Source organism: Gymnoscopelus braueri, assembly GCF_963280865.1.
Source record: "Gymnoscopelus braueri genome assembly, chromosome: 12".
NCBI classification, from domain to species: Eukaryota; Metazoa; Chordata; class Actinopteri; order Myctophiformes; family Myctophidae; genus Gymnoscopelus; species Gymnoscopelus braueri.
Window position 1 is genome coordinate 46,047,499 of NC_137614.1, and position 27,064 is coordinate 46,074,562.

General features: G+C 41.4%; 1 pseudogene across 1 annotated transcript in view; it reads left to right on the forward strand.

The window, feature by feature from the left end:
• Positions 1 to 27,064, forward strand: part of LOC308097646 (cyclin-dependent kinase 16-like) — a 53,435-nt pseudogene that overhangs the window by 16,841 nt on the left and 9,530 nt on the right. Inside the window, exons 3-9 of the transcript XR_013935134.1 lie at positions 8,202 to 8,327; positions 22,500 to 22,556; positions 23,069 to 23,184; positions 24,488 to 24,582; positions 26,045 to 26,107; positions 26,285 to 26,407; positions 26,839 to 26,959. The product of XR_013935134.1 is annotated as a cyclin-dependent kinase 16-like (transcript). The remainder of the gene's footprint in view (positions 1 to 8,201; positions 8,328 to 22,499; positions 22,557 to 23,068; positions 23,185 to 24,487; positions 24,583 to 26,044; positions 26,108 to 26,284; positions 26,408 to 26,838; positions 26,960 to 27,064) is intronic.

Here is a 27,064-nt window from a genome sequence, read left to right on the forward strand (position 1 = left end):
TCTGTTTACATCCGCGAGATCTCCCAGTGAAAACCACGTGTCAAACGGGGCATCCATGTTTGAGTTAGAGCGGATTACGTTAAACAGTGAAATGCGAGGAGAAAAAACTACAGGAAGAGAATTGAGTTTCAGTTTCGTCTGTAGAATGGGAGCGGGCGTGATCGTCAAAACCGGATCCCAAATAATTCTATTTCCTGTCATCAAACCGGAAACGGAAGTGGATCAAAAAAATTCCGAAAGTGCACCCGGACCGCGCATGCGCGAAAAGACCGCAGCCCGTAGGGCTACGGTCTCGGCGCTTAACAGTTGGATTTAACGGCCCGTAGGACTACGGTCTTGGCGGTTAATGTGTTAAGAGAAGCATGGTTTACACACATGTGCATACATGTGTGTGACAGTCCATTCATCAGTCACTGGCATTTTCAGTCGTATATGATGTTCCATTGGGAATGGGTCTTTTTCAATTCTTTATGCTTGATTTAAACGTTGTTGCGAGCCAGTGTCACGCGCCCGAAAATGACCAGATCTACAAGCTCACAACTTTTAGTCTTTTTCATGGGGGGGCGGGTGGGGGGGTTATGCATTGTTATACATTGCGCCGCCATGAAGTTGCGGCGGTGGCTCAGTGGGCCGGTCAGGGGGGAAACGGAAGGTTCCCAATTTGATCCCGGGCTCCCCCACAGCGTTACAGTGCCGAAGTGTCCTTGAGCAAGACAGTAAATCTCCCCCTAACCGCTCCAGATGAGCAGGTTGCTGCTTTGCATGGTTTCCTCCTCCTCCTCCTCCTCCTCCTCCTCCTCCTCCTCCTCCTCCGACCGTCAGTGTGAAAATGTGTGTGTGCGAACGGGTGAATATAATGCACATTGTAAAAGTGGAAACTAGTGTTGATTTCGTCGACTAAAACTATGGCGAAAAATGTTCGTCGACTACTTTTTCACTGACAAAAACTAGATGAAAATATCTAATAAAAACTAAGCTACGATGACTAAAACTAAGACTAAATATAATGACAATTTCGTCAGCAAATAAAATGTTATTGAGGGTTTAGTGGAGAAGAGATCCAGTAGAATTAAGACAAGTTATTTTATGTTTGGTTGCGCTCGGGTGTTACGCTCTGAAAATAGCAGATCTACAAGCGAGCTTGTAGATCGGCTATTTTCAGCATGCAACCCAAGTGTAAAATCAGCCATTACGACACCATCAAGGCACCGCCGGAATACATTTTTGTCGACTAAATCAACTGTAGATTTAGTTGACTATAATCTTATGATATTTAGTTGACTAAAACTAGACAAAAACTAAAACATTTCAGATGACTAAAATATGACTAAAACTAAATGGAATCAAAAGACTATGACTAAAACTAAATCAGAATTTGCTGTCAAAATCAACACTGGTCAAACCTCATACATTATGTCCAAAACTTTCACTTTTCAGGATTCATATTCAGAAGTAGCAGATCTACAAGCTTTTCGAGCTTGTAGATCTGCTACTTTTTATGCTTTTGTGGGACGCTGTAGTATGATCAAGTAGGGCAATGATATATGAAAAAACACCAAAAGTTAGAATATGGAGATAATAGGTTCCTGCCCCGACGGCAACGATTTCTGAAGTGTCGAAAGCTGAAATCTACAAGCTCACAACACGTCTTGTCCGAGAGCTTATGTAGATCGTGCGATTTAACCTTGCGACGCCGGCACACAACAACGCATAAATCAAGGCTTTTACACTTGGCACTGTACTGTACTTGTATATTGATTGTTTGTGCTTTGCCTGCATCTACAGTACACACATACATCCGTGTAGTGATTAATAATGTACAAGCAGGTTCTTTTTCCCACAGCTATATGCGTCTGTGTGGGTGCGGTGTTGGTTTGTGTGTGTTTTTGCCAACCGCAGACACAAAAACACAATTTCAATTCAATTCAAAGGAGCTTTATTGGCATGAGAAAACATTACATTGTTACAGTGTCAAAATATAATAAGACAATTTAAGAAAAATAAATTGGGAAAGTATGTAGGCTACAGTTGGAGGGAGTACAGCGTTGTGTTAAACAGAGCTATGTCACATTGCAATGTTATATGCACGTTGGTAAGGGTATAAAGCTACTAAACAAATAGTAGAAATCTTTCAAGATTTTGCAGTCACTTTTGGGATAATTAGCAGCATTTTTCCCAAAACTATTTAAAACGGTAGACAAAAAAGCCTCAGATTTAAAATGTGTTTAACCCATTAAAACCGGGAACGCATCTGTGTAACCACTTTAACCATTATTTTATACTTTGGCTATTCAGAAACAGCAGATATACATTTTCAAAAATCGTGAAGATTGTTTTTTAAAGCAAACATCTTTAACTCAAATCTTTGCTTCTGGGGATTCTACAGATGTCTCTTAAATCCTAACAGTTTTTCTTTTCTTTCTTATGTTACTACTTTCATGTCAAGGACCCCCAAAATGATATGTATTTGGCCGCGGACCCCCCTCTCAAAATATTTTGTTCCAGGGACCCCCCCCAGAAGCAAAGATTTGAGTTAAAAGTGTATATATAGTGTATATTCAAAGATTTGCACACATTTTCACGTTTTCTTTTTCAAAAATAGCAGATCTAGAAGCTCATAGAGCGGCACTCAGTGCCGAGCTATGAGCTTGTATATCTGCTATTTTTGAATAGCCAAAGAAATAAAAAAATGTACGCACAGATGCGTTCCTGATCTAGATGGGTTAAAGGTAGCAGCTCTGTTAATATGTGCAGTAGGTCTGTGTCAGAGGTCCACTCGGGACAGATAGTGCAGGAAACACGATGGTTAGTAGTCCTTAGGGTGGCTGTATTCCATTGGCTAACCCTCTCTAATTATCACAACAATTCACAATTCTTGCTGCTGCATTCTGCAGCACAATTGGATCGCTAAATCGCGACTATTTGTGCAACAATTTGATGTCATGATGGAGACAGGCAGCCCCTATAAGTGTGTGTCAACACCCTCAAGGCATTGGCTCATATGAGATGCTGATGACAGACTGTTATGTTAGCCTATGAGTTCCCCACATAAAACCATTAGAGGCATGAAATCCTGTAGCCTTTCATCTTCACATAAACACCCCCAGAAGCGCACATACAGTACATAACATACCGTACATATTTATATAGGATATATCAGGGTCACATCCTGTGGGGATCTTGGGACCGAGCCAGCCCCAGTTGTTGGCTGCCATGGAAACTACTGTGTGATTGGCATCTCGCCGCCTGTAGTCACTATACTATAATCCCAAGGTGTACAATGAGAGGATCAGGATGCATTGTGGGATATGTAGTATGTGTACGCGCTGCTTGCTTGCTGCGCAGTGCTCACAGTCTGTCACGATTCCATCTTTATCAACACTGTGTGAAGACACTGTAATCAAGCCTAATCGGCAGTGAATTCAGGGGCAGCCTTACTACAGCTGCATGACTGACAGTTTGTGCGCTGATCCTCTAATTAAGTTGATTTTTTAATCATTCTTTTATCTGTGATACCAGCAGTGGTGGGAAAAGTACTCAAATGTTTTACTTAAGTAAAAGTATCAATACTGCAATGTAGAAATACTCTGTTACAAGTAAAAGACAGGAGTTCAATTTTTTTTTTGTAAAAGTACAAAAGTATTGGTATCAAAATGTACTTAAAGTACCAAAAGTAGAAAGTACTCATTACGCAAAATGTCCCATTTCAAGTTTTCAAATGTATACAAATCTTTTGAAAATAGCAGATCTACAAGCTTACGATTTGTAGATCGGCTATTTTCAAATGGCCGAAATGTATATAGGGTTGAAGTGGTTAATGTACTGCTTTGTAATAATAATAAAGTAACTAGTAACTAAAGTTTTCAAATAATTGTAGTGGAGTAGAAGTACAATATTTGTTACCAGAGATGTAGTGGAGTAGAAGTATTGGAAATTGGAAATACTCAAGTAAAGTACAAATACCTCAAAATTGTACTTAAGGACAGTACTCAAGTAAATGTACTTAGTTACTTTACACAACTGGATACCAGATTGTGTGTGTAATGTGTATATTGCAGGAAAATCCCCTGTGGTGGTAGTGTAACACTCGTTCATTATATATTGGTGGCTCTCGATTCGTCTTCAGTCAGTGGAAGCCCTTCTACAGTCCCAGACATGACATCAGATTCGATTAGAGTCTTGGCTGTCTCGTCGCGAACTCTGCGAGAGCCAAGTTTATGTCCTCCGACTGAACTCTCTAACAAAAATCATAACCGATGTGTTGGGAAGGAATAAAGTACTGTTTATTTCTAGAGCACATTTAAACACGGCTTAAGCTGAGCAAAGTGCTGTTACAAAAGGATATTGTATGACAAGTATATTTGAAAAGTTATCGAGCCCCAGAGGTCCTTCATTTCAAGCCAGCTGTAATGCACGTTTTACTGGCCACCCGGGAAAGACAAGCTACTGAGAGACTCATCTAAAACTCTGCAGCTCGACTGTTAAACAGAACCAAGAGGAGAGAGCACTAATAGTCCAGCTGTATCATTTAGAGATGATTAGGGCGCCGATAGCCGAGTGGTTATAAGGCACGTACCACATAGGCTCTGATGCCTGACAGCGAGTCCCGGGGAGTGGTGGGGTACTCACATTTTGTACTTAAATAAAAGTATCAATACTGCAATGTAGAAATAGTCTGTTACAAATAAAAGTCTGGAATGAAAAATTTACTTGAGTAAAAGTACAAAAGTAAGTAACTAGTAACTAAAGTTTTCAAATAATTGTAGTGGAGTAAAAGTATAATATTTGCCTCTGAGATGTATTGGAGTAGAAGTAAAAGTATAGACAATTGGAAATACTAAAGTAAAAATGCCTCAAAATTGTAAAGTACAGTACTTGAGTAAATGTACTTAGTTACTTTACATCACTGGTCCCGGGTTCGATTCTCAAGCCAGACGGACCGTTGCTGCGTGTCACTCCCCGACTCTCTCTCTCCCTGTTTCCTATCTCTCTTCACTGTGGACTATCAGTAAAGGCAGAAAAAGGCCCCCAAAATATATATAAGAAAAAAAGTACAGTACAGTACTGTACATTGCTACAGATAAATCTACAGTACATTGCTAACTCCCTTGTCAGCTACATGCTCTCAAAAACACTGTACGCTGCTGCTCTAATCTGCTCTGGCGGTGATGTCACAGTGCTTCGTTCTGTAGCTTCACGAACGGTCATTAAAAACCACACACCTTGCCTGTGCGAGGGTGTAATGTATTGTTGCTTCGCGCCTCCATGCCTGCCTGTATTGTCCCCCTCACTGCTTCCTATACCTGCCCCGTGCCGTGCGCCTGGTGTCAGATAATAAACAACAGTTTACTGGCAGCATGAATGGCTGGCAGTAGCACTCGTTTTGCCTCGTTTAGCATGCGTTTTGCCTCGTCTAAGAAGGCATTCAACTATTACTTCTTCCACCATTGTTGTTGAGTCAACGCACTGGATAACCCTGCTTCTTTAGTAGGGTCAGTCGGTGCGCGCACTCAGTGCACCTAGGGCGCAGCGCACTTAATTGTCAAACGACCAGTGGTGTAACGTAACTAAGTACATTTACTTAAGTACAATTTTGAGGTATTTGTACTTTACATGAGTATTTTCAATTTTCTGTACTTTTACTTCTACTCCACTACCTCTCAGAGGCAAATATTATACTTTTACTCCACACAAATTATTTGAAAACTTTAGTATCTAGTTACTTTGTAGATTTAGATTATTATTACAAAACATACATTAACCACTTCAGCCCTATATACATTTCAGCCATTTGAAAATAGCCGATCTACAAGCTCACAATCGGCTATTTTCAAAAGATTTTTATACATTTGAAAACTAAAATGGGACATTCTGCATAATGAGTGATTTTACTTCTAGTACTTTAAGTACATTTTGATGCCAATACTTTTGTGCTTTTACTCGAGTACATTTTGAATTCCGGACTTTTATTGCAGAATTGATACTTTTACTTAAAGAGGTGGTGCCATGGTTTTGCACTTTTTCAGTTTTTCATGTGTCTATGAGGTTGATAGAACTTCATTAAGCCCCCTGGTGGTGTTTTTATGGTGTTTTATGTCTTCTCTGACTATTTTGAGTTTCTACCTGGAGGCTGAAACCTTGAGGGTCAAACGTGCCAATAGAAAAACAGCCCTTTAGTGACATAGTAAAATTGTACCCTCCCCCTCATTATCATAACACAGCAGGTGTGGGCATGAGGAGGAGGAGGGACTAGGACAGGTGGGTGGTGCTAAGGTGGTGGAGGAGGTGCTAAGGTGAGAACCAGGTATACTTAATGAACTGGAGGCGTGTCCACATAAAAACATAATTTTAACAATTTCTGTACACTTTTTCGAAAAAAATCTTCCTCCTAGTATAACCATAATACCTGATGATTATGTTTTAGGGGGGGGGGGGAATCACTGAAAATCACGGCACCCCGTCTTTAAGTTAAAAAATGTAGTACTTTTTCCACCTCTGCAAACGACAATGCACCAACTGTGCTGAATTTCCGAACGCACCCATAGAACGCACCCACCCTTCAATAGCTGGAGGTTCCTACTCCCTAATAACAGCAGAAAGGACTGAAGATTGGTGACGCAGCCTTTATTTATCAGGTCCCAAGGCTATTAAACACGTAGCTTTAGTTCCAAAAGGAAGCTTAAGACCCATCTTTTATACTTCAGTCGTTAACTACTGTAGCATTGCACTTGGATCTCGGCTGAGCTTTAGTACTGCACTCTAGTTCTATGTACGTTATTCTTTAAATGTTTTATTGTCTCAAGTGGGTTTAAAATTTTTATTCTCTTTGTAATGTTTTACTGGTTGTTCAGTTTTTTTATGTTCTTTTATCCTTTTTTTAAAGCACTTTGAGCTGCAATTCCTACATGAAAGGTGCTATAAAAATAAAGTGTATTATTATTATTATTTTATTATTTTTATTATTATTATTATTACCCTTATTAAAAGGCCGGTAGTGGCCAGTAGCAGTGGAGCACCAAACTGCACCTTGTCTTTGTAGTCGTGACCGTGGGACGTCACATCCAAGAGAGATTTGTGAGATCTGAAGAGGCCTATAGGAGGGGCTGAGTGAGTGCCAGTGATGGCCTGGCCATTAAAGAGCCTTGAAAGCAATCAGCAGGATCTTAACCCATTGATACCTGGAACGCATCTGTGTCACTTTAGATTTCTTTAGGCTATTCAAAAATAGCAGATATACAAGCTCATAGCGCGGCACCGAGTGCCGCGCTATGAACTTGTAGATCTGCTATTTTTGAAAAATCGAGGAAAAAAAAAATTGGGTTTTTTTTTCAATTTTTTTTTTGGATTTAGAAGACATTTCTAGAATCTTCTCAGGTCTTAATGGGTTAAATTGAATTCTAAAATGGACAGGGAGCCAATGGAGAGAGGCAAAGGACCGGAGAGGGTGATGCGCTTGCACTTTTTTAGCAGCGGTCAACATCCTCGCAGCTGCATTTAGGAAGCATCTGCAGGCGAGATAATGAAGCCTGGCGGGTCTGGGGAAGGGGAACTGCAGCAGTCCAGACCAGATGTAATGAAGGCGTGAATAACTTTCTTTTTTTTTTGCCATATCGTGGAGAAGACGGAATGGACTTGAGTTTGGAAACGGTTTGTGGCTTTGTCAAGACGGCTCAGACGGCTCAGACTCAAGTAATGTGCTATGACATCAGCTATTTTAATTTTTTTTTTATCTTGAAAGTATTGGAAAATGTTGCATACATTTGAATTTTTAACACAGATCTTCTCTTCTGGGGGTCACTAGCACAATTTCTTTTCAGTTTGGAAACGGTTTGTGGTTTTGTCAAGATGGCTCAGATTCAATCAAGTAATGTGCTATGACATCTGCAATTTTTTTATGTATTTCTTTTTTTATCTTGAAAGTATTGGAATATTTTTGCATAAATACATTTTTTTTAACACAAATCTTTTCCTCTGGGGGTCCCTAGCTCAACATTTTTTTCAGATGGGGTTTGCGGCCATATATATGATTTTGGGGGTCTTTGGCACGAAAAAGTTTGAAAACTACTGTGTTATGGTATATTACTGCATGGATAAGGATGGTAATTTTGAGCAACCGATTTTTATATTGAAATACTCTCTCTCTCTCTCTTTCTCTCTGTCTCTCACTCTTCCCCACCCACCCTCTCTCTCTTTTCTCTCAGGACATAAATAAGCGTCTGTCTCTCCCAGCTGATATTCGGCTACCGGAGGGCTACCTGGAGAAGTTTGCCATGAACAGCCCGCCCTTTGACAAGCCCATGAGCCGCAGGCTACGACGCGCCTCATTGGTCAGTATCGTGTGTGTGTGTGTGTGTGTGTGTGTGAGTGTGTGTTTCAGAATTGTGAGGACCCTTTTCCTGGTCCTCACAACAGAACAATTGTTGTTGTTATGGTAAAAAAAAAAAGATTTGGGGAGTTAGTTTTGCATTTAGGAAAAGATTCAGGTTGGCATTAGGGTAATGGATAAGGGATTAACCCATTAAGACCTGGAACGCATCTGTGTCACTTTAGATTTCTTTGGCTATTCAAAAATAGCAGATATACAAGCTCATAGCGCGGCACCGAGTGCCGCGCTATGAGCTTGTAGATCTGCTATTTTCGAAAAATCTTGAAAAAAAATGTTTCAGATTTTTTTCAAAAAACTGTTCGGATTTAGAAAAATGTTTTAAGAATCCCCTCAGGTCTTAATGGGTTAAGAGGTTAGCTTTAGGGTTTGGGGTAGAGTTTTCCCTGTTAATAGTTGTGTGGCGATGTCACACACCGAAGAATTGCCGTTCTACAAGCTGACAAAGCTGTAGATCTGCAATTCTTCGGCTATTTTAGGACGTTTTCAATAACGTCCTAAAATGTTGACATCCCCCTCACACATGCGAGCATAGTAATACAAACGTGCGTGTGTGTGTGTGTGTGTGTGTGCGTGTGTTTAGTGGGCGTGCACGCTTGTGTGTGAGCTATAGCTCCCAACTAGCTTTCGCCAACTGCTTCTAGCGACGCGTCGGTCTCTGCACATAATTGTCTTTGGCGGGTAAGTTTTGGATGTGCGCTGCTCTTTGTTGCGTCGCTTTGTTGCTGCGATGAAAGCGCTTACGATCCTCCCAACGCCATTGTGCATCACTGAGATGGTTGACTAAGGCTATTATACGTATTGTGTGTGCGAGAGACAGTCAGCGTGCGCGCGCACACACACAAACAAGTGTGTGTGTGTGTGTGTGTGTGTGTGTGTGTGCACACAACTGAGCACATACACACACGTAATACCAAACGCCAACCAACACGCACAGAGTTATGATATAGTGCTGACAATGGCTCAGTGGGGGGCTGGGGGGGTCTGTCTGTATTATGTATTCAGGCCAAGAGCATTGTGGGTATGACTATGGGGGTGGGAGAGAGAGAGATGGGGGGGAGGGTGTTGTTGCATGGAGAGAGCGAGAGAGAGAGAGAGAGAGAGAGGGGGCGAAGGGATATCTGAATATTCAGCGTTTTCCTTTTATTATCCCCATCTACTCTCTTTTGTATCGTTCTTCAAGTAGTCCTACTTCTTCCCACTCAGCGTTTTATTTTTGGGTTTTTCCGTGGTGGTGGTGGTGTTGCGACTGCTGTTGCTGTCGCTCTTTCCTGTGCCCCCGATATGGAGTGCGTCGTTTCGTTCCACATGGAGTGCGTTTTCCACGCAGTACTCTTAGAGTGAAAGGAAGAAGAGGCTCTTTCCGTCAAACCTGTCTCTCACAGCTGCGGTTCAGCTTGTTATATTTACATTTGATTGAGGCGTAAAGGGCTCTCCTCGTACTAAGAATAGAGGGTTTAAGTGGTTAACAGAACCTCTTCAACCCAAGTTCAAGTTCAAGTTTATTATGTCCCAAACTGGGCAATTTATGTTACAGCATCTAATAATAATAAAAACTCCAAAACGCACATACACAAGACATAGACATAGACATAGACATGATCACAAGGTCCAGATAATAATATCTGTCTTTAACCCTCTATTCTTAGAGAGAGAGAGTACAATTCTTTATACAATTCTCAGGTAACTGGACCTGAGCTACAACTCGTCGCTGTTGGGCAGAAACCTCTTATCTTCATATTTAAACTTTTTTTTCGTAAATTAACCCATTAACACATTGAATGCCAATCGCGTAGATCTACGCGAACCTATTTAAAGCCGCAGCGTGCCAATCGCGTAGATCTACGCGAACCGCCGATTCCCATTGAAATTGCCCCAGGTGCACTTTCCGATTTTTTTTTATCCATTTCCGTTTCCGGTTTCCGGTCGGAAACAGAATTATTCGGGTTCAGTTTTTTTCGATCGTATCCGCTTCCTGTCTGGGATCCTGTTTAAAACTCGATTTTCTCGGTTGTTGTTTTTCTCCTCGCTGATCACTGTTTAGCGTTGATCCGCTGTATCTTCAAGATGGCGGCTCCGATTTGGAAACTGTTTTCGCTGGCCGTTTCTCACAGATCCGCTGTGTGTTTAGAACCAAATGAACGCGCACTTTTAACTTATTTAGCGAGGTCTGTGGCGACATAAAAAAAACAACAATAAAACGCTGGCACTGGTGAGTACGTTATGATATTAAACTCTGGCATGGAATGTGTTAAGACCTGAGGCAATCTTTAAAATGTTTTTTTATTTTTTGAAAAAAAATCTAAAAATGTTTTTTCAAGATTTTTCAAAAATAGCAGATCTACAAGCTCATAGCGCGGCACTCGGTGCTATTTTTGAATAGCTAAAGAAATCTAAAGTGACACAGATGCGTTCCAGGTCTTAATGGGTTAACGCCCTACTCTCCTTACATACTACAGCGTCACGCTAAAGTAGCAGAACCGCGACGCGTGTTTGAGCTTGTAGATCTGCTACTTTTGCTATTTTTGAATTTGAATCCTGAAAAGTGTCAGCTTTGGACATGTGAGGTTTCCACCTGAGAGACGACATAATGAGCTAACCACTTAAACTACAAGCACTTTGATCTACAAGCTCATAACACGTTGCAGCTCATAACACGTTTTTATTTGGCTAATGTTCCCCCCAGAATAGGGATGTTGGAGTTCAAGTGGTTAAGCTTAACTGCGCACTGCGAACCCCAGCATTCCTATTCTGGGGGGAACATTAGCCAACAAATAGCAGATCTACAAGCTCACAATGCGTCGCAGATTGATTGGAGATTTGGTGTAGAGAACTCAGGTCCTAAGAATAGAGGGTCTAAGTGGTTAATTTCTACTCCATAGGATGACGATTAGGGATGAGTCCGACTATTCGAATAGTTGAATAGTCGTTTGTAGGATAAAAATCGAATATGAAAAAAATATATACAAAAATATATATATATATATATTTTTTAAAGTTCTGTTGCAAAGGCTATATTGTTTATTTCACCACGTCTTTAATAGTTTAGTTACAATAATGTAAAAGATGTACATGCTACTGCCTTTGTTAATTTCTGAAAATCAGTTTATAGGCCAATGCAATGCTGTTATTGTAACCTATGAGTCATTTGATGAAAATCCCCAGAACAATTTCACCCAAACAAATCCCAGTAAAAACTTTTTTTTAAAGGGGTGTGGTCAAATAGTCGGTAAGAATAGAATTATAGTAATCGATTTGAATTTTGATCACTTTTACACATCCCTAATGACGATGTGCCACTTTGTCCATAAAGAACCCATTTTGAATCAGTTCTTGTCGACAAGCAACGCCATCGTACTGCGGAACATAAATTAGGTCAGTGGTTCTCAACCTTGTGGGCCGTGAGGATATTGCAAGTGGAGGCCCCCCCAAATTATTGACCAAGATAAGGGGTCAGACGGGTGGGCCAGCAAAATGCCTTTTTGAGATTTTCAAGTGGGCCCTGATCCAGAGCAACCACCGGATTAAGCTTTAGTTTTAACCCATTAAGACCTGGAACGCATCTGTGTCACTTTAGATTTCTTTGGCTATTCAAAAATTGTGAAAAAATATATTTTTTATTTTTTTCAAAAAACTGTTAGGATTTCGATTTTTTTTAAGAATCGCCTCGAATATACATATTTGGTGTAAAGGGAAACAAGCAGGAGGCCCAGTATAAACCCCCTGGGGGACCTCAGGCAACAAAATATACAGGGTTTAAAGGGATAGTTCACCCCCAAAATGACCTTTTTTCTATCGATTAGTCACCCCATGGAGACTTGAATTCATGGATATTATTTTAGTTTTTGTCGCATTCCTCCATTCCTAAGCCAATAATTTGATGACCGGCAGCGGTTCCGGTAGGAGACACAAAGAGTCTCCTTTGTGTCTCGTTTCGCTGGTCATCAAATCATTGGCTTAGGAATGTGACAAAAACTAAAAAGAATTCCATTGATTCAAAAGTCTCCCACCCCATGGAGACTTGAATTAATATTAATCGATAGAGGAAAAAAAAGTATTTTTTTGGGTTAAAAAAAATACACTTGTCGATCATAGATGGTTCAATATTTATAAAAACCCACACAGACACCACTTAAACTTTCAAAATGTTTCCAAAAATGGAGGAAAATAGCCACACTCGTTTTCGCTACTTTCGCGCAACAAACACTCTCCCATGACAAAGTAGTAGCATTCATTCACGAAAACACCGGTTTCCGCCCGACAGCTACCATAATAATATGGCCTCTGTCGGGTGGAAACCTCATATGTCCAAAACTGTTACTTTTTTCAGGATTCAAATTCCAAAAGCATCAAAAGTAGCAGATCTACAAGCTCGAAATGCGGCGCGAAGTGTGACGTTGTGGTATTATCAAGTAGGGACGTTTAATTTACAGATACACAAAAAGAACACAACAAGTTAGAATATGGAGATAAGAGGTTTCTGCCCCGACAGGCAGCGACCGTAATATAACGACTCAACTTTCTCTGCAGGGGGCCCCGCTGAGATGAAAGGAGAGAAGGGCAGGTTGGAGAGAGAGAGAGGGGTAGAGAGAGAGGGAGAGCAGTGTTTTACTGTAATGGTGGTGGAGGGTTTCATCATGGGAGGATGGGGGGTGTGGGCGGGTGGGGAGCAGATGTCTGTGTGTGCTTAACAGGTGAGCACTGTAAAATGAGTGGCAAGACGTGTGTGTGTGTGTGTGTGTGTGTGTGTGTGTGTGTGTGTGTGTGTGTGTGTGTGTGTGTGTGTGTGTGTGTGTGTGTGTGTGTGTGTGTGTGTGTGTGTGTGTGTGTGTGTGTGTGTGTACTTGCATTACTATAGTAGAAGGTCCCTCAAAACACTCATTTTTAGAGACCATTTCTCTGCTCCTCCTCCTCCTCACAAGGAAAATGGTTGTTTATGATTAAAATAAATACTGTGTATATATCTTTTTAGAGGTAGGGAAATATCACGACGCGCCGAAAATTGCAGCAGGTCTACAAGCTTATTGTAAGATCTGCTATTTTCAGCTTTTAGGATTAGGGTTATAAAAAAATTGCAACAAATTGTAAAAAAAAAAAGAAAACTGCTGTCCTAAATTGTTGGATGTCCTCACAAGTATAGTAATACAAGTGTGTGTTTGTGTGTGTGTGTGTGTGTGTCTATGATGTAACGTATATCTATAATTCAGCAGCAGTTGCCCGTCTAGTCCGCAGTGCCTCATGCTGACTGGAATTACACTCCGGGACACCTAAGAGATAACTGAGAGAGAGAGAGAGAGAGGGAGTCAGGGAGTGGGAGAGAGAGAGAGAGGGGGGTGGCAGTGTTGCATAAAGAGATGATGAGAGAGAGAAGGAGAAAGGACACAAGATAAGCGAGTGAATGACAGCTAGGGATGATGGGGGAAAGTGGTACTATAGGGAGAGAGAGTGAACGTTGTGGCAGAGATAGGAGATGATGTGGGCCTGTTTAGGTCTGGAAGACTCAGATAGTGAAAGAAAAAGACAGGTGAATGCAAAACTCTGAATGCCTGGACACTATAGGACAGTGGTTCTCAAAACTTTTTCAAGGTGCCAAGGACCCCCAAATTGATATGTATTTGGCCACGGACCCCCACCTGAAAATATGGTTTGCCAGGGACCCCCAGAAGCAAATATTTGTTTGCCTTTAAAAAAAATACATGTAAAGATTTGCACACATTTTCGAGATTTTTCTAAAATAGCCGATCTACAAGCTCATAGCGCGGCACTTGGTGCCGCGCTATGAGCTTGTAGATCTGCTATTTTTGAATAGCCAAAGTATAAAATATAGATAAAGTGGTTAAAATGATTGTGAATTTGTGACCCTTTATTAACTTTAATTTTGCTGGGGACCCCCTGATACCCTCCCAAGAACCCCTGGGGGTCCCCGTTCCCCACTTTGAGAACCAATGCTCTAGGACACATACTACAGTACAGTTCAGGGATTGGACGGATGGCGGTCAGCCCTGAGATGAAGGAAGACAGACAGACAGACATCATCGACGTTGAATATAATTTCAACCCACACGAAAAGCATCAAGTAGCAGATCTACAAGCTCGAAACTTGAGCTAGTCGGTCTGCTACTTTTGCTATTTTTGAATATGAGTCGTGAAAAGTAGCAGTTTTGGACTGATTTTAGAGGTTTTCCCACCCCGACAGAGACGATATATTTCAACCCTCACACTTTGGCTATTCAAAAATAGCAGATATACAAGCTCATAGCGCGGCACCGAGTGCCGCACTATGAGCTTGTAGATCTGCTATTTTTGAAAAATCTTGAATTTTTCTGCAAATCTTTGAATTATATATTTTTTAAAGTGAACATTTGTAACTCAAATCTTTGCTTCTGGGGGTCCCTGGAAAAAAAATATTTTGAGATGGGGGTCCGCGGCCAAATACATATACATTTTGGGGTCCTTAACTCATTGAGTGCCATAATTATTAATATCTATTTCTGGCCATTACAATTTTTATTAAAATTTAAAATGTAGTAAAACAAAAGTGCTTAGGAAGCGAGATACAGCCTTTTTCAGTTATAAGTTAAACAAGGAGTGGATGGAGCTGCAAATCTTCAGATAATGATATCATATCTTGGGTTCAGGAAGATTATTATTATTATTTTTTTCAAAAACACGTGAAACACGTTAATGGCACGTTGCACCATAGCGCTAAAACACGTGAAACACGTTAATGGCACTCAATGAGTTAACATGAAAAAGTTTGGGAACCACTGACATAGTAGCAGATGTTTTTTTTCAAAAAACAGTTAGGATTTAGAAGATATTTTGTAGAATCGGCCTCAGGTCTTAATGGGTTAACTTTGTGTGTTTTTGTTCCGTAAATTAACGCTCTACTTGATCATAGTACAGCGTTAGACAAAAGCGTCAGAAGTAGCAGATACACAAGCTCAAAGGTTTTTTGAGATCTGCAACTTTTTAGAGCATTAGAGTCAGAATAGTGAAAGCATGCTCTCTTGATGGTCCTGGATTATTATTATATACCTTAATAACTGATTTGTGAAAACATGTGGTCTTCAAGACCCATTTTAAAGCCAAGGCAAGTTGGTCGGTATCATTTTTGTTCCATAGCTGTTGCCCAATCACAATTCATTGTTCACCGTGGGTGTTACACGGTTTTATGCAATGGTGTGATTCATGTTACCTCAAACCACGGTGCTGCCACTCTGTTAATCAATGCCCACCTTTTCAACCGTGCTAGTGGCAGTTAGCTAAACAGCAAAAGTATCAGATCTACAAGCTTGTGGATCTGCTTACTTTTGATGCTTTTGTGTGACACTGTAGTGTGATCAAGTAGGGCATTAATTTATAAAAAGTTTAAATATGGAGATAGGAGGTTTCTGCAACGATATCTTAAGTGTCCTGTTCTTACAGGAACAAGATGAATGAATAATTCATCTCCAATGTGACGCTGCCATGACGTTGATCTACCCGTCGGAAGACAGTGGTGGAAAAAGTACTGAAATGTTTTACTTAAGTAAAAGTATCAATACTACAACTGTACTGTAGAAGTACTCCGTTACAAGTAAAAGTCCGGAATTCAAAATGTACTTGATTAAAAGTACAAAAGTATTGGTACAAAATGTACTTAAAGTACCAAAAGTAAAAGTTCTAAAATGTTTGAAAATAGCAGATCTACAAGCTCACAACGCGTCGCATTGCGACGCGTTGTGAGCTTGTAGATCTGCTATTTTCAAATAGCCTAGGTATAAAAATAGGGCTAGAGTGGTTTATGTATGTTTCATAATATCATCATTTATATCTGAAAAGTAACTAGTAACTAAAGTTTTCAAATAATTGTAGTGGAGTAAAAGTACAATATTTGATGTAGTGGAGTAGAAGTAAAAGTATTGGAAATTGGAAATACTCAAGTTAAGTACAAATTCCTCAAAATTGTACTTAAGTACAGTACCTAAGTAAATGTACTTAGTTACTTTCCACCACTGCCGGAAGATGATGTCATGATGATGATTGGGTCTGTAATTGTGATTGGAATTGAACTCCATAGCCGTGCTTGCTGAACGGCCAATCAGAGTGAGGCATCAGGCTACCTGTCGGTTTCATGTTCAAAGATTGACTAGTGAGCCAGTCGATGATGTCATTGTTAAATTGACTGCAGTTCCAAGTGTCAACCCCCCCCCCCCTCCTCTATTGACTGGTTAACAGGAAAAAGGCGACTTGACGCTGGTTGTTTATTGGTTGATTGATTGGAACACTGGAGTGTGTGGCTACGTGTGTTGATTAAATGGCCCCTCCTCTCTCGACTCTCACCTCCTCCCTATAGAGACACACGGGGACTACAAATTTCACGCCCACTTTTGAGACAGCGCCGCTACTCGAGGTCCGTTAGAACGATGAACAGCAGCTGCCAATGCATTCCCTATGAGAGGATATGAAAGTTAGCCTACTTTTAACATTATCCTGCATTAACTGAAGACGATATTGATTTAAATAAAAATATGTTTCCAAATGTATGGAGTGTCTTTGTCAACATATCTTCTTGTTTTCTTAATAGTTGATGTGTTTCACATTTAATTTGCCACTTTAACGAGTTACCCATAATGCTAACACAGCAGAGGGTAGACAGCAGACGGGCATTTCAGTGACATCACTGTCTTTACGAGTGCCGAGCGCCGACAAGTGGCGTACCCACTGTAGAGGGTAAAAAAAAAACGAAAATGTGTCATTGCGTGCTTAATGTCCTCAAAGTCACGCATCCAACAAGCTTTGAACTGAGCAGATTGGACCTTCTGTTCCAGAGATAATGACCAAAACCTATTGAAAACGGCCACTTTCGCCAGTTTTCTGGGTATTGAAAACCTCAAGGGATGCGTCCGTGACGTATATACCATGCGATCACTTAAACTCTAGATCTCCGATGCTAGCGGTTTTGACATACTGATGGAGTATATTATAGTATATTGTGGGTAGTATATCGAGATGAAAGATATGGGACATTAAAAAGGACAAATTAAACAAATGGGACAGATTATTAGAACACCAAAAAAATCGCTACAGCCTCAGTAGTTAACCAGTGAAATGACGGTATTTTACAATGCCTCTCATAGAGATTGCATTGAGAGCTGCAGTTCATCGTTCTAACGGACCCCGAGTGTCAAAAGTGGGCGTGGATTTGTAGGCCTTCCGCTTCCGGCCGTGTGTCTCTATACTCCACACAGCACAGAGGTTCTCCAAGTGCTCCCCCAGGGGTCCTTGAAGGGGTTCCACAGGGTCCCCCCAGCGAAGTGTTATACAAGTTACAGTGGTCAGCCAGCAGTTTCCGACCCTTTTCCCTTGGTGCCTCCTGCAATACTGCAATGTAGAAATAATCTGTTACAGGTAATAGTCCGGAATTCAAAATTTACTTGGGTAAAAGTACAAAAGTATTGGTATCAAAATGTACTTAAAGTACCAAAAGTAGAAAGTACTCATTATGCAGAATATCCCACTTCACAAGTTTTCAGATGTATTAAAGTCTTTTGAAAATAGCCGATCTACAAGCTCACAATGCGTCGTACTGTGAGCTTGTAGATCAGCTATTTTCCAATGGACGAAATGTATATAGGGCTGAAGTGGTTAATGTATGTTTAGTAATAATAATCAAAATCTACAAAATAACTAGTAACTAAAGTTTTCAAATATTTGTAGTGGAGTAAAAGTATAATATTTGCCTCTGAGATGTAGTGGAGTAAAAAAAAATAAATATTAAAATATGCGATCTAACTCAAGGCCTATCCGCGCACGTTTTAAGCTGTGGCGGACCCGGGATGGAGTTATGATTTATTTTCTACTGTACCATTCATCCTAAGATATCATAACATCCTTTAAGGCAGGCATTGATGCATGCATTTTATCAACCATGCCTAGTAGGCTATATCTACCCCGCGATTGGCAATGATTATAAAAATGCATGGGACATTGATGCATTTGAAATTCATTTATTAATACATTTTCTTACAGAGAGACGAGCTTGAGTCTAGTGTGGACAATTTGTGTTCATTCGTATACCTTTTCAGTTTCTTTATTTCATATATTTTCAACTGGCCATTTGTTCCATACAAAACAAGCTGTGTGTGTTCATTTGAGGTGTGGCGAGTCAGCCTGACCCAGTACTACTCTAGTCAATGGACAAATGCCCGAAAATGACAGGGAGCAAAAGAGACTTGCTTTAGCAATGTAAACGAAGAGAGAGAGATCTGTTTTTGTAATATTATAGCATCACAGTCAGGTTTAACTACTTTAACCCTATTTTATACTTTCGTCTATTCAGTAATAGCCGATCTACTGGCTCACGCTGGTAGATCTCCCACTATATAGTTTTTGATAGATTTCGAAAAATCTTGAAAGAAAATGTAAACATTTGGAATAATTTTAGATAAAAAAAGAAAACACAAATCTTCTCTTCTGGGGGTCCCTGGCACTGTTTTTGTTTCAGATGGGGGTCCGCAGCCAAATACATATCAGTTTGGTGGGTCCTTGACATGAAACTGTCGTTTTTTTCTTCCAGTCTTTTCTTTCATCCCACTTCTTCCACTTTACAGTATGTCAGTCAAGTCAAGTAAAATTGTATTTTAGCCTAATAATATCACAGTACTGTAATGTATATACTGTACATGCACATGCGTAAAAAACACACATAAAAAACGATGTAGGCAATTTAAAATAAAAAACTATGAGCTGGATGACTGTAATGTAGTGCTTGGTTCAGACTAGGTGATGTCAAAGGCTGCTGATGCAAAAAGGTGTGTTTTTTGTTTATTCTTGAATATGTTGACTGAGCTAGACTGTCTGATGTGGATGGGGAGATGATTCCAGAGACAAGGGGCTCGATTGGAGAAAGCTCTGCCACCTACTGTCTTTTTATCTATTTTTGGGATGGTTAAAGCAGCACTACGTCATTTTTTAACAACAATATAGCATATATGTCCCACAAAATTATAAAGTTACTCCCTGCTAGGGGCTTGACTGTATTACTATGCATAGGTAAGACGATGAGTTTCGTCCTGGGCTGGCGTTTGCCAAGGCACCAAGGCAGAACTGCCAATCACAGCGCGTCCTCCGCCGGACATGCTTGCAGAGACTCTTGGGTAATGAAGTCAAAGACGTTGGCCGACATATTATTTGTGTCAAAAGTGGCCACTGATCCCCCCAAACTACTTAGTGCTGCTTTAACAGACCAGCATTGCTTGGTCGTAGGGATCTAACTGGAGTATAAGGTTTAGGACTAGGGATGATGGGTACGATGGTGCGAGAGGTTGTGTAGTATTTTGTAGGTTAGGAGTAAAAATCAGTCCATCTGCTCAGCCTCCATCACGTCTTCAGTGGAGCAACAACAGTAACGACAAATACAGTGGAGACTGACTAATAAGCCTTCCTCCTCAATGCACATCAACCCAGACTCTCTCTCTCTCTCTCTCTCTCTCTCTCTCTGCTCCCCTGAATGCAGATGCCACATGAGCCCAAGCACAAGCACGCACGCACACACACACACATGCACACGTACAGCACGCGCACGCACACACACATTTATTTAGCTTCACGTCGTTTTAGTTTTGTTGCCACAAACAGCCTTTGACCTCGTTCTGTTTTGCTGTGAGCCAGCTGAGTGTTGGGAATGGAGCAAACCCATAGCCATTGAAAGCGTGCGCGCACACACACACACACACACACACACACACACACACACACACACACACACACACACACACACACACACACACACACACACACACACACACACACACGCAATAAGTGGTTGCAGTACACACTGGTTAACTGCATGCATTATGCAGTATATTGTATTTGCCAGAAGCAGAAATTTAAATGACCTTTTTTTGGGGAGTTTTTGTGAAACTAATTGTTAGTGACAGACAGTATGAGAAGGAGATGTCAGCAATACATAAACAAGTAGGAAAGGCTGCGATTTGTCTGTCTGTCTGTCTGTCTGTCTGTCTCACATGCATGTGCACAAGATATGTTCGACAGTAAGACTAACCCTGCTAGACTAGTCAATGTAGATATTAGATGTAAAATGTAAGTAAGCCTTGCCAGGCCATGTGGCCCATAGGGCAGTGGCCCATCTTGTGTTTCTGAAGCGTGAGGCAGCTTGCTGTTCAAGTACATCCCCAGCCGTGATGTACTAGTACTACACCCCCTGGACATGACGCTGGTATGTCACAGGGACTTAAACCCCCCAATCCAACCCTTGATGCTGAGTGCCATTTTTTTTCAAAAATAGCAGATCTACGAGCTTGTAGATCTGCTATTTTTGATTAGCCAAAGTGTAAAATAATGCTCCCCCAGAGTTAGTGTCGAAGTGTCCTTGAGCAAGACGCTGAACCCCTAATTGCTCCCGACGATCAGGTTGGCGCCTTGCATAGTTTCCTCCGCCATCGGTGTGTGAATGTGTGTGTGAATGGGTGAATGTAATGCACAATCTATGTCAAGCGCTTTGGATAAAAGCGCTATAAAAATGCACCATTTACCATTAACAAATGATTGATTATTTTGGAAAAAGAAAGTCATTGTGCAAATTTGCACCGATGCACACATACACTACATACCGTACATACATCCATGCATACATACATAGACACATACATCCAGTATACACACACAGTCCAATCAGTGTGTTAGAATGTCATGCTGCGTCCAGGGCTGTATACTGGCTGCCTTTTTAACAGATCACATGCTTCATTAGCTAACTTGGTCACTAGAGATCCTCTACCCCCTCTCTCACGCACACACACACACACACACGCACACACACACACACGCACACACACACACACACATACACACGCACACACGGCATGGCATTTTGGCCTGGCTTCACATCAGCATCATGCTCGGACAGGAAGGACAGTGGAAGGCATCCCAGTGTGTGTGCGAGAGATAGAGAGCTACAGAGAGCAAGAGAGGGCTTGTGAGTAGTAGTAGCAGATCTACAAGCTCGAAACGCGTCGCTTCGCGCCGCGTTTCGAGCTTATGGATCTGCTACTTTTGATGATGCTTTTGTGTGACACCGTAATATGATCCAAGTGGGGCGTTAATTTATGAAAAAAGTTTGAATATGGAGATAAGAGGTTTCTGCTGATGAAGCAGGGCAGCAATGCACAGCTAAGTGGAGTCAGAGAGGCAGTGAGAGGCCTGTGGGTATCTCAGCTTGCCGTTTCTACTGTATATCTATAATTCATAATCTGAGCGCACAGGGTGTCCCCACAGCTAAACCCAGATAAACTGAGGATTAATCCACAAATAATTATACACACGCAGATGTCAAGTGTGCCTACAGTATGTATACAGTATATATATGTATATGTACACAAAATGTATATGTAATCCCCTTTTAGCCAGTGAAGACAATGGAAGAGCACCATTGCCCCCCCATTTTGTTACCTTTGTCATGCTGCCACCCTGTGGCCAAAGGGAGTATATGCGACTTGACGGTGAAATGTCCTGACAGACGGAGGAAAGGAAGGGAGTCTGGGCGAAGGATGACATTTTACTGATTCAAGACTGGAAAAGACTCCCTCCCACCCCATCCACACACACACACACACACACACACACACACACACACACACACCACACACACACACACACACACACACACACGTGCACGGCACGCACTACGCACAAACGCACATGCATGCACAAACTTGGTGTGTGTGTGTGGGGTGAAGTGAGGCGTGGGTAATGTGTTCTAGCTGTCTTTCCGTTGTAAAGGCAGACGAATAGGTGATGCCCACTGGGCAGACAGAACACACACACTAACACACACACACACACACACACACACACACACACACACACACACACAAGACGGCAGATGTTAGAACGCGTGACTCCATTCCCCCTGCAGATGTAGGCCAGATGTCGTCAGCAATAGCATCCAAATGCAAACAACCTGTTCCGGCCCGGAGGGCTGCGTTCTGGAGGAATCCGGAGCGGTCTGTCCTGTCCTGTCCTGCACTGCACTGCACTCAGCCCCAACAACCTGAAATAGATGTAACTCTGGCTCTTCTAAACTTTCTCCCCTTTCTCTCCTCTCCATTCTCAGTCTGAAATCGGCTTCGGGAAACTTGAGACCTACATCAAGCTGGATAAACTTGGGGAGGTAAAGCAACTGAAACACAAACATAATGTTCCCTTTATTCAATACACGTAAACAAAAACTACACAGAGAATTTCCCCCCACGGGACTACAATGTCTACGAGTAAAAAACAAACAAAAGAAAACACGCACACACACGCGCGCACATGTTTGTCATCTCCTATACAATCTAGGAGCATAGGTAAACCGAGAACCTATCATCAGTCTAAACAGTAAAATATCAAAAAAATATATAATCTATACATTGAACTATAAAACTGTAGGATGCTAGGTCAACAAATTAACCTGGAATCTGTCTAATAACATGCTATCTAAATGACATTTTAACCTTTGCATAACCCTACAAGGTCGTCAAGGCTATAGATCAAGTGCTATGGGCTAAGGTGGAGTCTTAAGTCTCTCTCTCTCTCTCTCTCTCTCTCTCTCTCTCTCTCTCTCTCTCTCTCTCTCTCTCTCTCTCCTCTCTCTCTCTCTCTCTCTCTCTCCTCTCTCTCTCTCTCTCTCTCTCTCTGAAGGGGACCTATGCCACGGTCTTTAAGGGGCGGAGCAAGTTAACGGACAACCTGGTAGCTCTGAAAGAGATCCGACTGGAGCACGAGGGAGGGTGCGCCCTGCACCGCCATCAGAGAAGGTATGGATGGACCGGCTCTGTAAATAATCAGGTTTTCTAGGGGTTCCAATCCTCCGCCAAGCAACGAACGCATGTGTGTGTGATGGAGAGAGAGGGAGAGAGAGAGAGAGAGAGAGAGAGAGAGAGAGAGAGAGAGAGAGAGAGAGAGAGAGAGAGAGAGAGATGAGAGAGAGAGAGAGAGAGAGAGAGAGAGAGAGAGAGAGAGAGAGAGAGAGAGAGAGAGAGAGAGAGAGAGAGAGAGAGAGAGAGAGAGAGAGAGAGAGAGAGAGAGAGAGAGAGAGAGAGAGAGAGAGAGAGAGAGAGAGAGAGAGAGAGAGAGAGAACATGTGTATACAGTTAGAAAGGAAGATTAGGGTGAGCAATGTATTTTTGTGGTCAGAAATGCTTGTTTCTTCCAATTGGACGAGCTGAATCTCTTGCAACACAATCAGACCTGCAATTCAGACCACTGCAATTTCTCCTCTGCAACGTTAAGCATTGTTTCCGTTGCATTGATAATCACCGGTCTGTACTAGGCTTATAAGACATACTAACAAGTTAAGCTAGTAACAGTCCCTTCAGGTTATGTGTGTGCGTGTGCGTGTGTTTATGTATGCATGTAAACACATTCACACTGGTCCGGAGCAGTGGTGGAAAGTAACTAAGTACATTTACTTAAGTACTGTACTTAAGTACAATTTTGAGGTATTTGTACTTTACTTGAGTATTTCCAATTTCCAATACTTTTACTTCTACTCCACTACATCTCAGAGGCAAATATTGTACTTTTACTTCACTACAATTACTTGAAAACTTTAGTTACTTTTCAGATATAAATTATATTATGAAAGATACATTAACCACTTTAGCCCTATTTTATACATAGGCTATTTGAAAATAGCAGATCTACAAGCTCACAACGCGTCGCTTTGCGACGCGTTGTGAGCTTGTAGATCGGCTATTTTCAATCATTTTTGTACTTTTACTTTTGGTACTTTAAGTACATTTTGATGCCAATACTTCTGTACTTTTACTCAAGTAAATTAGAATTCCGGACTTTTACTTGTACTTCTACAGTGCAGTATTGATACTTTTACTTAAGTAAAACATTTGAGTACTTTTTCCACCACTGGTCCGGAGGTATACTGTGGTAGCTTGGTTGGTACAGTACGTGTGTGTGTGTGTTTGTGTGTGTGTGTGTGTGTGTGTGTGTGTGTGTGTGTGTGGTCACAGTCCCATCAGGCTGTATTATCATAGTAATGTTGTGAACAAAGATAATGTGTGACCCGTCTTGTCTCTCTTGGTGTGTCTCCTTGTCCTGCAGTGTCTCTCCTGAAGGACCTGAAGCACGCCAACATCGTCACCCTACACGACATCATCCACACTGACAAGTGCCTGACACTGGTGTTTGAGTACCTGGTGAGTGTCTGTCTGTCTGTCTGTCTGTCTGTCTGTCTGTCTGTGCATGGTTTATGTCAGCGGTTCTCAACCTGTGGGTTGGGACCCCAGCGGCTCCCCACATGATTTTGGGAGGGTCCCCAGATGACAGTAAAGGGACTTTTAATACCTTTTTAATACGTAAAAAAGAAATGAAACTAGAAAAAGTGCTCCTCGGAGCACAGGTCTCCGCTAGGTCAGGTACTTATTGTGGCCTCCTGGTGGCGCTATAATAGGCCAATGTGAAAAGGGTGGCATTTCTTCTTAGGTCGTTCACGGCAATCGGACACTGCATTCATGATTTGAGGCATTTTGTTCCAATTTTTTTTTTCTAAATTAGACCTGCTGGTGGCGCTATAACAGGCCAATGTGAAAATGCGCGTGTGAAATTTCACAGAAATCGCAAGCTGCGTTCATGATTTGAGGCATTTTGTTCAAAACGGACCAAACCTACAAACTTTGGAAGCCAACCTTAGCCAATCAGGATAGGAAATCGGACAGATCCAGGTTGATCACATGACTATAGAGATACTGTGTACCGATTTGCATGAGGTTTGGATAAAATCTGTAGGAGTAATATTAAAAAATGGGTTTAGCACAAATCGGCCTCCAGGTGCGCTATAACAGGCCCATGTGAAAATGTGCAGAGGTTCTGAATTGGCATCCAGTGAGTGTGTGTGCACAGTTCGCAGCGGCCGGGCCAATGGTGCCGGAGATTAGCTGCTCACAGACAGATGGACGGACGGACGGACACACGGATGGACGGACAGGGGGTAAAACATACTCTCTCGCCATGCCTTTCGGCCTGGCGGAGACAATGAAAAAAGACCATTACTGCGTCAAAAGTAATAAAAAAAGCTATATTATAGTTCAAATATGATTATTTTGGGGGGGTTCCCAGTTCAAATATGATATTTTGGCGGGTCGCAGCCTGAAACGTTGGAGAACCACTGGTTTATATGTCTATGTTGGAGCGAGTGTGTCCATGTCTGTGTGTACTGTATGTGTGAGTCTTATGTGAGTGTGCCTGCGTATGTGGGTACGTTGGTCTGAATATTCACAGTACAGTAGATTATATTGAGCTTGTAGATTTGCTACTTTTGCTACTTTTGAAATTTTAATCCTGAAAAGTAACAGTTTTGGACATATGAGGTTTCCAACTCGACAGAGACCATATATCGTCATTGTCGGGTGGAAACCTTGTACAACCCGTTGCATTGCGATGTGTTGTGGTGAGCTTGTAGATGTAGGTACTTTTCGGTACTTTTGCCATACGACGAAGACTAAAATAGGTCATTTATAATAAAACATATTGATATAAAATCTGTCACTTTGTCTTTTCATTCCCTACGGTTTGCTTGTGCGTGCCTTTGCTAATTCCTCTTTCTTTCTTTCTTTCTTTCTTTCTTTCTTTCTTTCTTTCTTTCTTTCTTTCACTCACCAGGAAAAAGATCTGAAGCAATACATGGACGACTGCGGGAGCATCATGAGTGTACACAATGTCAAGGTAAAGGCATGAATAAGAGATGAGTTCTGCCATAAAGTTGTTGTTGGCCTTTTGAAATATACATCTGATGTTTCAGTAGAAATAGCAACACTTTATTTATTGAAAAACAGCCTGCTGTTTTTGTAACACATTTGCTATTACTAAAAAAAATTCTCCTCTCCTTCTCTCTTCCTATAGATCTTCCTCTTCCAGTTGTTGAGGGGTCTAGCCTACTGCCACAAGAGGAAAGTCCTCCACAGAGACCTCAAACCACAGAACCTTCTCATCAACGACAGAGGAGAGCTCAAACTGGCCGATTTTGTAGCGCAACACTTTTACTAGCTATTGTTTGGAATTATGCTGGGATTATATTGTTGCTGTCGGATCTCCATATTCTAACTTTTTCAGTTTTTTCGTATATCAACGCTCTACTTGATCATACTACAGCGTCACACAAAAGCATCAAAAGTAGCAGATCTGAAAGCTCGAAACAAGGCGCTTGTAGATCAGCTACTTTTGCTCTTTATTTATTTTTATCCTGAAATGTAACAGTTTTTGGACATATGCGGTTTCCACCCGACAGAGACGATATACTGTATATTCCCCATAAAGCGCTATATATAAAATCTGATATAATTATAATTTTAGGAACGCCAGTGGCATTTTTTTTTATTTTTATGTGTACTTATAAAAGGTTTGCCTTTCTTTAACACTTAAAAATGTATTTAATGAAACTTTGCATTTTGAACTAAGGTTTGGCCCGAGCTAAGTCTGTCCTACTAAGACCTACTCCAATGAAGTGGTGACATTATGGTACCGGCCGCCAGACGTGCTACTGGGCTCCACAGAGTACTCTACACCCATCGACATGTGGTGAGTGCATGGATTACAATGAACGGCTATTTTCGGTTATTAGTTATTTTGCAATCTGGGAACCCATCGCCAAATAAAAAGGAAAACAGCGCCCTCTGCTGTTTT